This window comes from Macaca thibetana, chromosome 2, assembly GCF_024542745.1.
Source record: "Macaca thibetana thibetana isolate TM-01 chromosome 2, ASM2454274v1, whole genome shotgun sequence".
In the NCBI taxonomy this organism is placed as follows: Eukaryota; Metazoa; Chordata; class Mammalia; order Primates; family Cercopithecidae; genus Macaca; species Macaca thibetana.
Window position 1 is genome coordinate 143,571,239 of NC_065579.1, and position 9,152 is coordinate 143,580,390.

General features: G+C 49.6%; 1 pseudogene; it reads left to right on the forward strand.

The window, feature by feature from the left end:
• The first annotated feature begins 1,868 nt into the window (after positions 1–1,868).
• LOC126949005 (FYVE, RhoGEF and PH domain-containing protein 5-like) lies at positions 1,869–5,131 on the forward strand (annotated as a pseudogene).
• The last annotated feature ends 4,021 nt before the right edge of the window (positions 5,132–9,152 follow it).

A 9,152-nucleotide genomic window follows, 5' to 3' on the forward strand; every position in this document is an offset into this window, starting at 1 on the left:
TAGTCTGAGTCATCTATGTCGCCGAGCACCAGGCAGGTACCTGTGAGGGGCTGCGCGGTGTGTGCTGAGTGAATAAGGAAAGGCTCCTCATTAAAATGGTCTCCCTTACCAATGTCACCTCCTCAGGGAGGCTTTCCTTGACCACCCATTCTCTACTTCAGTGGTTCTCAAACCTGGAGGGTTTGATGAAACACGGGGTTTCTGATTAAGTGAGGCTGGGGAGGGCCCCAAGAATGCGTGGCGCCCTGAGAGCCATCGCTGAGCTCCATTGCCCCGGTTTCCCTCCCTCGCTTTGAAATGGTGTCTCCAGCGACTTCCTCCCGTCTAAGCTCCATGAGGGCAAGAATTTGGGGCTGTCTTGTTCCGTGCTCAGCGCAGAGGCTGGCGCGGCACTGAACGAATGTCCAGACTTAAAAATAAAGGGATAGATGGTCCGCTGGGCGAAGGAGCCAGGAACATCCCAGAAGTCCAACTCGGTGAGTTCTGGTCCCTCGAATCTCACGAGCCTCCAGCGGTGCCCATAGCCACCGCCCCTTTAAATGTGCTCAGGGACGCCCCGACCCTCGGTTCTTTGGATCCCTGACTCAGCAGGAAAACAAAAACAAAAACAAAATCCTTCCTTTTGGGGACGGAGGAAACGTCTAGGAGGGAACGGAGGTGCGGCTGCGGCGCAGGCAGAGGCGCAGGCGAAGGCGCGACGGCCAGAGTGCAGGGTGCTGGTGAGGAGCCCTGAACCCGGAGGGGACGCGAAGCCACGCGCTGCCCCGGCCGCCGCCCCCGCGACCTCCCGCGGCGCCGAGGCACGCGCGCCAGGGGCCCGGGCCAGGCGCTCGAAGTTGGAGCTCCCGGAGCGCCCGGGACGAGCTTCCTAGGATTCCCCGACCTTCCGGTGCTGCTCGGCCTCGGCCGAAGCATACATGGCTCCGGGGCCCCCTCGCCGAGAATCGGGGTCCACCCCTGCCAAATCGCCCCGCCTCAGGGACCCCCTCAACCTTGGCGAGGCCGTGCCCCGGCCGTGTGAGCTCGTATCCCACTCTCACGGCTGTCCGCAGAGTGAGGGTCCCCCGACAAGGGAGAAAGACATCCCTTTCTCAAAAGCGACTTGGTCAGGTCCCCAAACCCTTGGCCTCCACTCCCAGACGTCACAGACAGGCCTTGCTCCCTTCTCAGGGGCCCCACCTGACTGAGGCTTGGCTGGACACAGTCCTGAAGCATGCAGATTCCAGACATGACCCCCAGCAGAAATACACATCACTGTTTCAAACCTTTGGTGTGTCATTCGTGAAGGGATGAGACGGTGGCTATTCAGTCATAATATTCCAAGGGTCCCCGGATCTACCCTCCAGTTATTCTAACTTAACAGTGAGTTCTCAGCAGAGTCTGTCTTCTCTTGACCTTAGGAGACTTTGCCTTCTGCAGTGCTATGTGTGTAGCTAGTGGGTACCCAATGGAGTAGCTGTAGAAGGGGGCAATGTAAGCTCCATGAGGGCAGCAGGGAGGGTGATGGCAAGTTCAGCCTTTTCTTGTGGTCGCTGGCTCATAGAAAGTGTTTATCAGTAGCTGCTGGATGAATGAATGCACTGACCCGGACACTTCATTTGAGGAGCGCAGGATTTCATTTGGTTGATTTTCATTAGTTGGCTGTGTGTAGAACAAAGGTCTGTTCACCTTGTTTGCAGAATGAATCTTTAGTGGAAAATCAAGAGGTTTTAAAGATTCTGGTGGAGGGCATAAGCCTAACACGAAGCACGGGAGGTGGGCTTCACATGGGCGGATGGAACCATCTGCAATGTCCCCAGCAAGTGGTGTGTAGGAGACTCTGAATGGAAATAAAGTTAATCGTACTTTTTCTCCTTTTCTCTATTTTTGTCCTCTAGATTCGCCAAAACCACCTGTTGCTCCCAAGCCAAAGACTACCAGTCCACTGACGCCAGTGACTCTGCCCAAATTCCCTTCCTCACCCAGGCCCGATAGTCTTCACAGTCCAAACTCCATGTTCAGGGGTCCGAAGCCCCCCATTGCCCCCAAGCCCAGGCTGACTGCCCCAAACGAGTGGAGAGCCAGTGTGTAACTGAATGACAGCTTGAACAAATGCCGCAACGGGCGGCTGCTCTGTGTAGACAGGGGGCTTGATGAAGGGCCCCGGTCCATCCCGAAGTGCTCTGAGTCAGAGACTGACGAGGATTACATCGTAGTCCCCAGGGCTCTGCTGAGGGAGGATGAACCCAAGGATGGGGGCAGTGCAGGGAATGCAGCCCTGGTGTCTCCTGAGGCCTCTGGGGAAGAGGAAGAGGAGTGTGAGGAGGGAGGTGAGGCATGTGGCCTGGAGGGGACGGGAGCTGGTGAGGACTCAGCAGTGACTGCTGCCCTAGCTGCAGTATCACTGAGCAGGGAGGGTGAGGAAGGCACAGACTTCGCTCCTGAGGACCAAGGAGAGGGCTGTGGCCATAAGCTAGGGACACAGGAGCAGGTGTCCGGAAGTGAGGAGGAAGAGAAGCTGGTGCAGCCACACAGGGAGTGCAGCCTGGAGGACGGTGATTCTTGGGCTGGAGAGGCAGTCTTCCAGAGTGACCTCCTGCCTCACATCCATGGAGAGGAGCACGAGCCCCCCGAGACCCCCCAGGAGGCAGAGGAGGATGATGAGGAAGGCTGTGCCAGCACAGACCCAGCAGGGGCAGATGAGGGTTTGGGTCCTGACAGGCCCACGGAGGACATGGGACAGGATGCTGAGGAAGCCAGCAAGGAGCCTCCTGAGAAGGAGCTGGCCATGGGGGTCCAGGAGGCAGAGATGGCCACAGACTGCCCTGAGGTTCTTGAGGAGGGATGGGAAGAAGCCACAGGTGTCACAGCTGGGGAGCAGGTTTACTTCAGTGAACCACCTGACCACGAGGAGGAAACCAACTAAAAAGTGGCAGCTGCCACCCTGGAGGACCGTGCACAGGATGAGTCTGCCGAGGAGAGCTGCCAGATCATCCTTTTCCAGAACAACTGCATGGACAACTTTTTTCCCTCACAGGAAGCCCCTACGAGTTCTTCCCAACGGAGAGCACCTCTTTTTGTAGTGAGAGCTGTTCTCCTCTTTCTGAGTCAATGAAAGGCTTAGAATCAGAGCAGGCACCAAAGTTAGGGCTGTGTGCGGAGGAGGACCCTGTGGTCGGGGCTTTGTGTGGCCAGCATGGCTCCCTGCAAGATGGAGCGGCAGAGGATCCTACAGCCCCTGATGTGGTGGTCCTGCTGAAGGAGAAGGTGGGGGAGGAGTAGGGGGAGGGGGAGGAGGAGAAGGAGGAGGTCTTCGTGGATGACATGCTGGCCAACCCCTACGTGATGGGAGTGGGCCTGCCAGGAGGAGGAGGGGAGGAGGAGGAGGAGGCCATGGATGACACGCTGGCCAGCCTGTATGTGATGGGAGTGGGCCTGCCAGGAGGAGGAGGGGGAAGAGGAGGAGGAGGTCATTGATGACACACTGGCCAACCCCTATGTGATGGGAGGGGGCCTGCCAGTCTGGCAGCCCCTGGAGGAGGGCAGGCTGCATTGGACACCCTGGGTGGTTATGGCTCAAAAGAAGAAATGAACTGTGAAGCAGAAGGTAGCCTGGTCTCCGTGGACAGGAAGAACATTGGCACAAGGGCCTGGCCCCACTTTGGGAAGGGGGCCAGAAACTGCCCCCAAAGAAACCAGATCTGAGGTAGGTTCCTCAGCCCCTGGCATCAGAGGTGCTGCAGAGGAGGCAGGAAATAGCTTTTGTCACTGGAAGGGAAGCCCCTGGAAGCCAGCAGGGCCTTGCCATTGAAGCCCAGGGCCTTCACTTTATACTCTCGGTTGTTCTCCATGGAAGGCCAAGAGATTCCTGTTCCCGTCTCTGTGAACTGGGAGCCAGGAGGATCAGGGTTAGATGACCACAGGATAAAGAGGAAAGAGGAACTCTGTCCTGTCTGGGAGTTTCTCCCAGAGAAACCACCTTCTGTCCAGTGGCACCTCCACGCCTTCTTCCATGGTCGACAGCCCACCTCCTTTTGACCTGGCCTGCATCACCATTAAGCCCATCACAAAGAGTTCTCCCTTGCTCCTGATCAAGAGCGACTTCTCGGACAAGTGCAAGAAGAAGTCATCCTTTAAGCGGTTCCTGGCACTGATGTTTAAGAAGAAGATGGAGAGGCCAGGCGTGGTGGCTCACGCCTGTCATCCCAGCACTTTCGGAAGCTGAGGCGAGAAGATCACCTAATGTCAGGAGTTCAAGAGCAGTCTGGCCAACATAGTGAAACCCCATCTCTACTAAAAATACAAAAATTAGCCAGGCATGGTGGCACGCACCTGTAATTCCAGCTACTCGGGAGGCTGAAGCAGGAGAATCACTTGAACCTGGGAGGCAGAGGTTGCCGTGAGCCGAGATTGTGCCATTGCACTCTAGCCTGGGCAACAAGAGTGAGACTCCGTCTCAAAAAAAAAAAAAAAAAGAAAAAAGAAAAACAAAAGACAGAGAGTAAATTGCACGTGAAGGTGTCTTCCTCCAGGTCCTCTTCAGAATCCAGCTGCCGTGGGCCTTCCAGGATTCTGGAAGTTGACCAGAGAAACCCCAGTAACTCCCCTCAGCTTAAGTCTCGGACTGGGAAGCTCCGGGCTTCTGAATCCCCCTCCTCCCTCATCTTTTATAGAGATGGCAAGAGGAAAGGGTCCCCTTCAGCAGGACGGTGTCCAGAGTGAAGCCCTTCAAAGACCGCTCCCGGCCGCCCTTCCTGCCCTTGCCACTGGCCAAGCCACCATCTGTCTCCTTCCCCAGCACTGACACTTCAGACTATGAGAACATTCCAGCCATGAACTTGGACTACAAGAATATCCAGATTCTGCCCCGGAGGCCTGCAGGGCTGGCATGCTCAGGAAGCTGTTTGAAGATCAGAGCAGATCCCTGTCCACAGCATATGAAAACGATGGCTACATGGACATGAGCAGCTTCAGTGCCTTCGAGAGCAAACAGCAGAGCATGGGCCAGCACGCAGAAAGGTACCTGACATTCTATTTCCTTTCTTGTTTGGTAGCTGTAACTATTCAAAAGGCAGCATGGGTGTGGGGGACAGATGGACTTGCTTTCCAGCCTCAGGCTCTGTTCCCCACTAGCTGCATTGACCTGGGATGAGTGAGTGGCTTTACGTCTCTGAGCCCTAGTTACTTCATCCATGAAATAGGATTCATGCTACCTCACAGCAGATATTTAAGAATATCAGAGTAGATATTCTATATGAAAGCAGTGTATAAAATGCCAAATATGGTACACGTAAGAGCATTTTTTTTTTTTTTGAAACAGAGCCTCATTCTTGTCACCCAGGCTGGAGTGCAGTGACACCGTGTCGGCTCACTGCAAACTCCGTCTCCTGGGTTCAAGCAATTCTCCTGCCTCAGCCTCCTGAGTAGCTTGGATTACAGGTACTCATCACTATGCCCAACTAATTTTTATATTTTTAGTAGAGAAGGGGTTTCACCATGTTGGCCAGGCTGGTCTCGAACTCCTGACCTCAGGTGATCCACCCGCCTCCCAAAGAGAGCATTTTTATTTACATTATTTGGGGAACAGTTCTCATATCTCCTAGGTAGATGGCTTTGTGACTGCTCTGAGAGTGTCACCAAGAGAGAAAGTTTTAGAAACTTGCCAAACTAAATATCTTTCGCCATCAGGAAAATAGCCTAAATTGATATTGATACTTTTTATTGAGTAAATATATGCTGTACTCATTACGGAACTAGAAAAGAAATTTTATTTGAATTGCTTAAGGAGCTAATGGTGTGGCTCACCCCTGAAATCCCATCACTTTGGGAGGCCGAGGCAGGTGGATCATTTGAGTTCAGGAGTTTGAGACTAGCCTGGCCAACATGGTGAAACCCTGTCTCTACTAAAAATACAAAAATTAGCCAGGCATGGTGGCAGGCACCTGTAATCCCAGCTTCTCAGGAGGCTGAGGCACGAGAATCGCTTGAACCGGGAAGGCGGAGGTTGCAGTGAGCCAACATGGCACCACTGCACTCCAGCCTGGGTGACAGAGCGAGATGCAGTTTCAAAAAAAAACAAAGGAAAAAAAAGAGCTAATGGTGCTGTTACAGGAAATGGGTCCCAATCCAGACCCCGAGACAGTTCTTGGATCTTGTGCAAGAAAGGATTTAGGGTGAGTCTACAGTGCCAAGTAAAAGCAATTTTATTAAGAAAGTAAAGTAGTGAAAGCACAGCTACTCCACAGAAAGAGTAGGGCATTACTAAAAGAGGAGGAATGCATCCACCATAGGTACAATGCTTGTACCATGTATATATATGTGTATATATACATATATATGTCTATATATACATATATATGTGTATATATGTATATATGTATATATATGTGTGTATATACGTGTGTGTATATATATGATAAAAAAGATTCTCGGGAGATGTGCTCTGCTACAAGGGTTTGTGATAAAGGATTAATTTTCTTAATTAGTATATTTTGCAATAATTAATATTATTATTTTTAAAGCAAAATTAGGAATGCCTTTGTTCTCCAGATATCAGAATATCTGGACACTCCCAAGTCTGGGTCTGTTTAGTAAACATTATTAATTTGTTCCCTTAACTGTAAACATCTAGAGGCTAGGAATGTCTAACCTTTTGGGAACGCAGTCCAGCAAGTCTAAGCCTCATTTTCCTAGCCCTCACTCAAAATGGAGTTGCTGTGGTTTGAATGCCTCTGACATATCTCCCCCTTCCCTTTACAAAAGGACCCTTAATCCTGGGGTTTGCAGAGGGACGAAGATCTGTCTTCTGTAACTTTTTCAGGCTGAATAGGGGCGATGATATTCCTGCCTAAATTAGGGTCTCTTGCATTCAGGGTAGAGAGAAGCTCAGTTAGACAGCGTTGGTATGGTTAAGGTTGTTTATAACTCCCGAGTTCTCACAAAAGGTGATGTCTGGCAGATTAGTAAGTGTTTAATTTAAGAAAGCATTGAGTGAGCTTGTCTTGCATTTCTACACAAAGAGTGGAACCACAACAGCAAAGCAGAATAAGTAAAATTATTTCAAGTAAACTAAACAGGGTCAGGAATATCATCGCCCCTATTCAGCCTGGGTCCTGCCCCAAGAACTGGGCAGTTGTTGGAACCAAGCTGATAAAGGGTTGACTGATAGCACATTAATGGCACAGATATGAGTGTCTAAAGCTTCTATAATCTGGGTAATATTATGTGAATAGTCTGGAACATACACACAACATTCAGTTTTAATTAAAGCACAGTTCGCCCCTTGGGCTGCTGTTAAAATGTCCAAAGCCATATGGTTTTGTAAGACTACCTGCCTAATCGGAGAAGTTTCCTCAGGAGGGTAAGGGCCTAGGGTGTATTATTGAAAACTGCAGCCGTGTGCTTCACTAAGGCTTCACCTTGTAACTCGATACTGATTGTAGCTACCTGTGGGGAAAATACAGCCTTCAAATAGAACCGTTTTGTTGCCTATGGTGAGCTTTCACAATTTCCCAGTTAGATAGGATAGAGTCCAATTTGGTGAGGATAGATCTCTGGAGATAAGGATGATCCCATGTATACCTTTTAGTCCAGTTATAAGGTAAGTATGGCCAGCCATGAGTTCTGCAAGCCCATAACCATCCCAAGGAGAAGGGTAGGCACTTATTTTTGGGAAATTGTCTTGCCATCCCATCCACATTTGATCTGTTAAAAGAAGGATCTGATTACAGGTGACAGCCATCCCATATTATGGGTTCCAGTTAGGTGGTGACTGCTGTGCCTTTTAAAACATAGAGGTGCTTTGCCTGATGCCTGTACTTGAATAGCTGTCATTTGCCCAAGTTCATTATGTAGAGCATAACCTAAAGTTGGGGTGGAATTTAGCTGTTTTTTAATTAGATTAGAAGGATGCTGTTTTGTTTCTTCATAGGAGGGGAAGGGGCTAAGGCCTGTGTGGCTATGATACATGGTAAAAGAGGGGCTATGTTTATAATGTCCAATCATAATAAAATCCCCATAAACTTAAGTTGGCCAGTTGAATATGCCAGGGCCACCTGGAAATGGAGGAAAGGAGCAATTTCCCACATACCCAACAGTTTGATTTTGTAGAGAGGCTGAAGTCTGTGCCCACTCAGTAAATAAAATACTCTGTAAATAAAATACTCTCTGCGTGATTCCAACTTACACCCAGAAGTAGAATGCCAATCCATATCTTTATGTTACCCATCTCTTGTATTTTTTTTGAACAGGAGTTGGAGGTCACTGATTGGCTTACAGGAATAAACGTGATTAGTCTTCCGTGTTCCGTTGGCCTGTGGGACTTTTTACGAGAGACAGGTTTAATTTGAGGTAGGTGGCCCCAGCTGTTTATTTTCAGAAGTTTAACTGCAGTTGGGGTACTTAGGAGAACTTGATAAGGTCCCTTACATTTTGGGGAAAGTTGATCTGCTGGGGATCCTTTCTTTCATGTTTTGAATAGGACCTAATCTCCCAGCTGGTTGTAACAAAATTCTCTTCCTTAGTAGGGGAAGGGAGTCTTTGATTTCCATATTTAAGGAGTGCTTTTTGCACTTATCCTAACTTGATTACATAATTTTGTAGCCTGAAAGTATTTATGTTTATTAGGAGGTCTATAGTTAAGAAAGGCCTTTCCTACATTATTTTAAAAGGGCTGAGCTGCAGATTTCCCTTTGGGGTCACTTGAACTCTTAATAAGGCTACGGGTAATAAATACAGTCAGGTTTCTGATGTTTCTTGTCATAGTTTAGCAAGAGTTCTTTATATTTTTATCTTTCCATAAGTTATTGGGGCACAGGTGGTATTTGATTACCTAAGTTCTTCGGTGATGATTTGTGATATTTTGGTGCACCCATCACCCGAGCAGTATACACTGCACCATATTTGTAGTCTTTTATCCCCCGCCCCCTCCCACTCTTCCCCCCAAGTCTCCAAAGTCCATCATATCATTCTTTTTTTTTTTTTTTTTTTTTTTTTTTTTTTTTTTTGAGACGGAGTCTCACTCTGTCGCCCAGGCTGGAGTGCAGTGGCGCGATCTCGGCTCACTGCAAGCTCCGCCTCCCGGGTTCATGCCATTCTCCTGCCTCAGCCTCCCGAGTAGCTGGGACTACAGGCGCCCACAACCGCGCCCGGCTAATTTTTTGTATTTTTAGTAG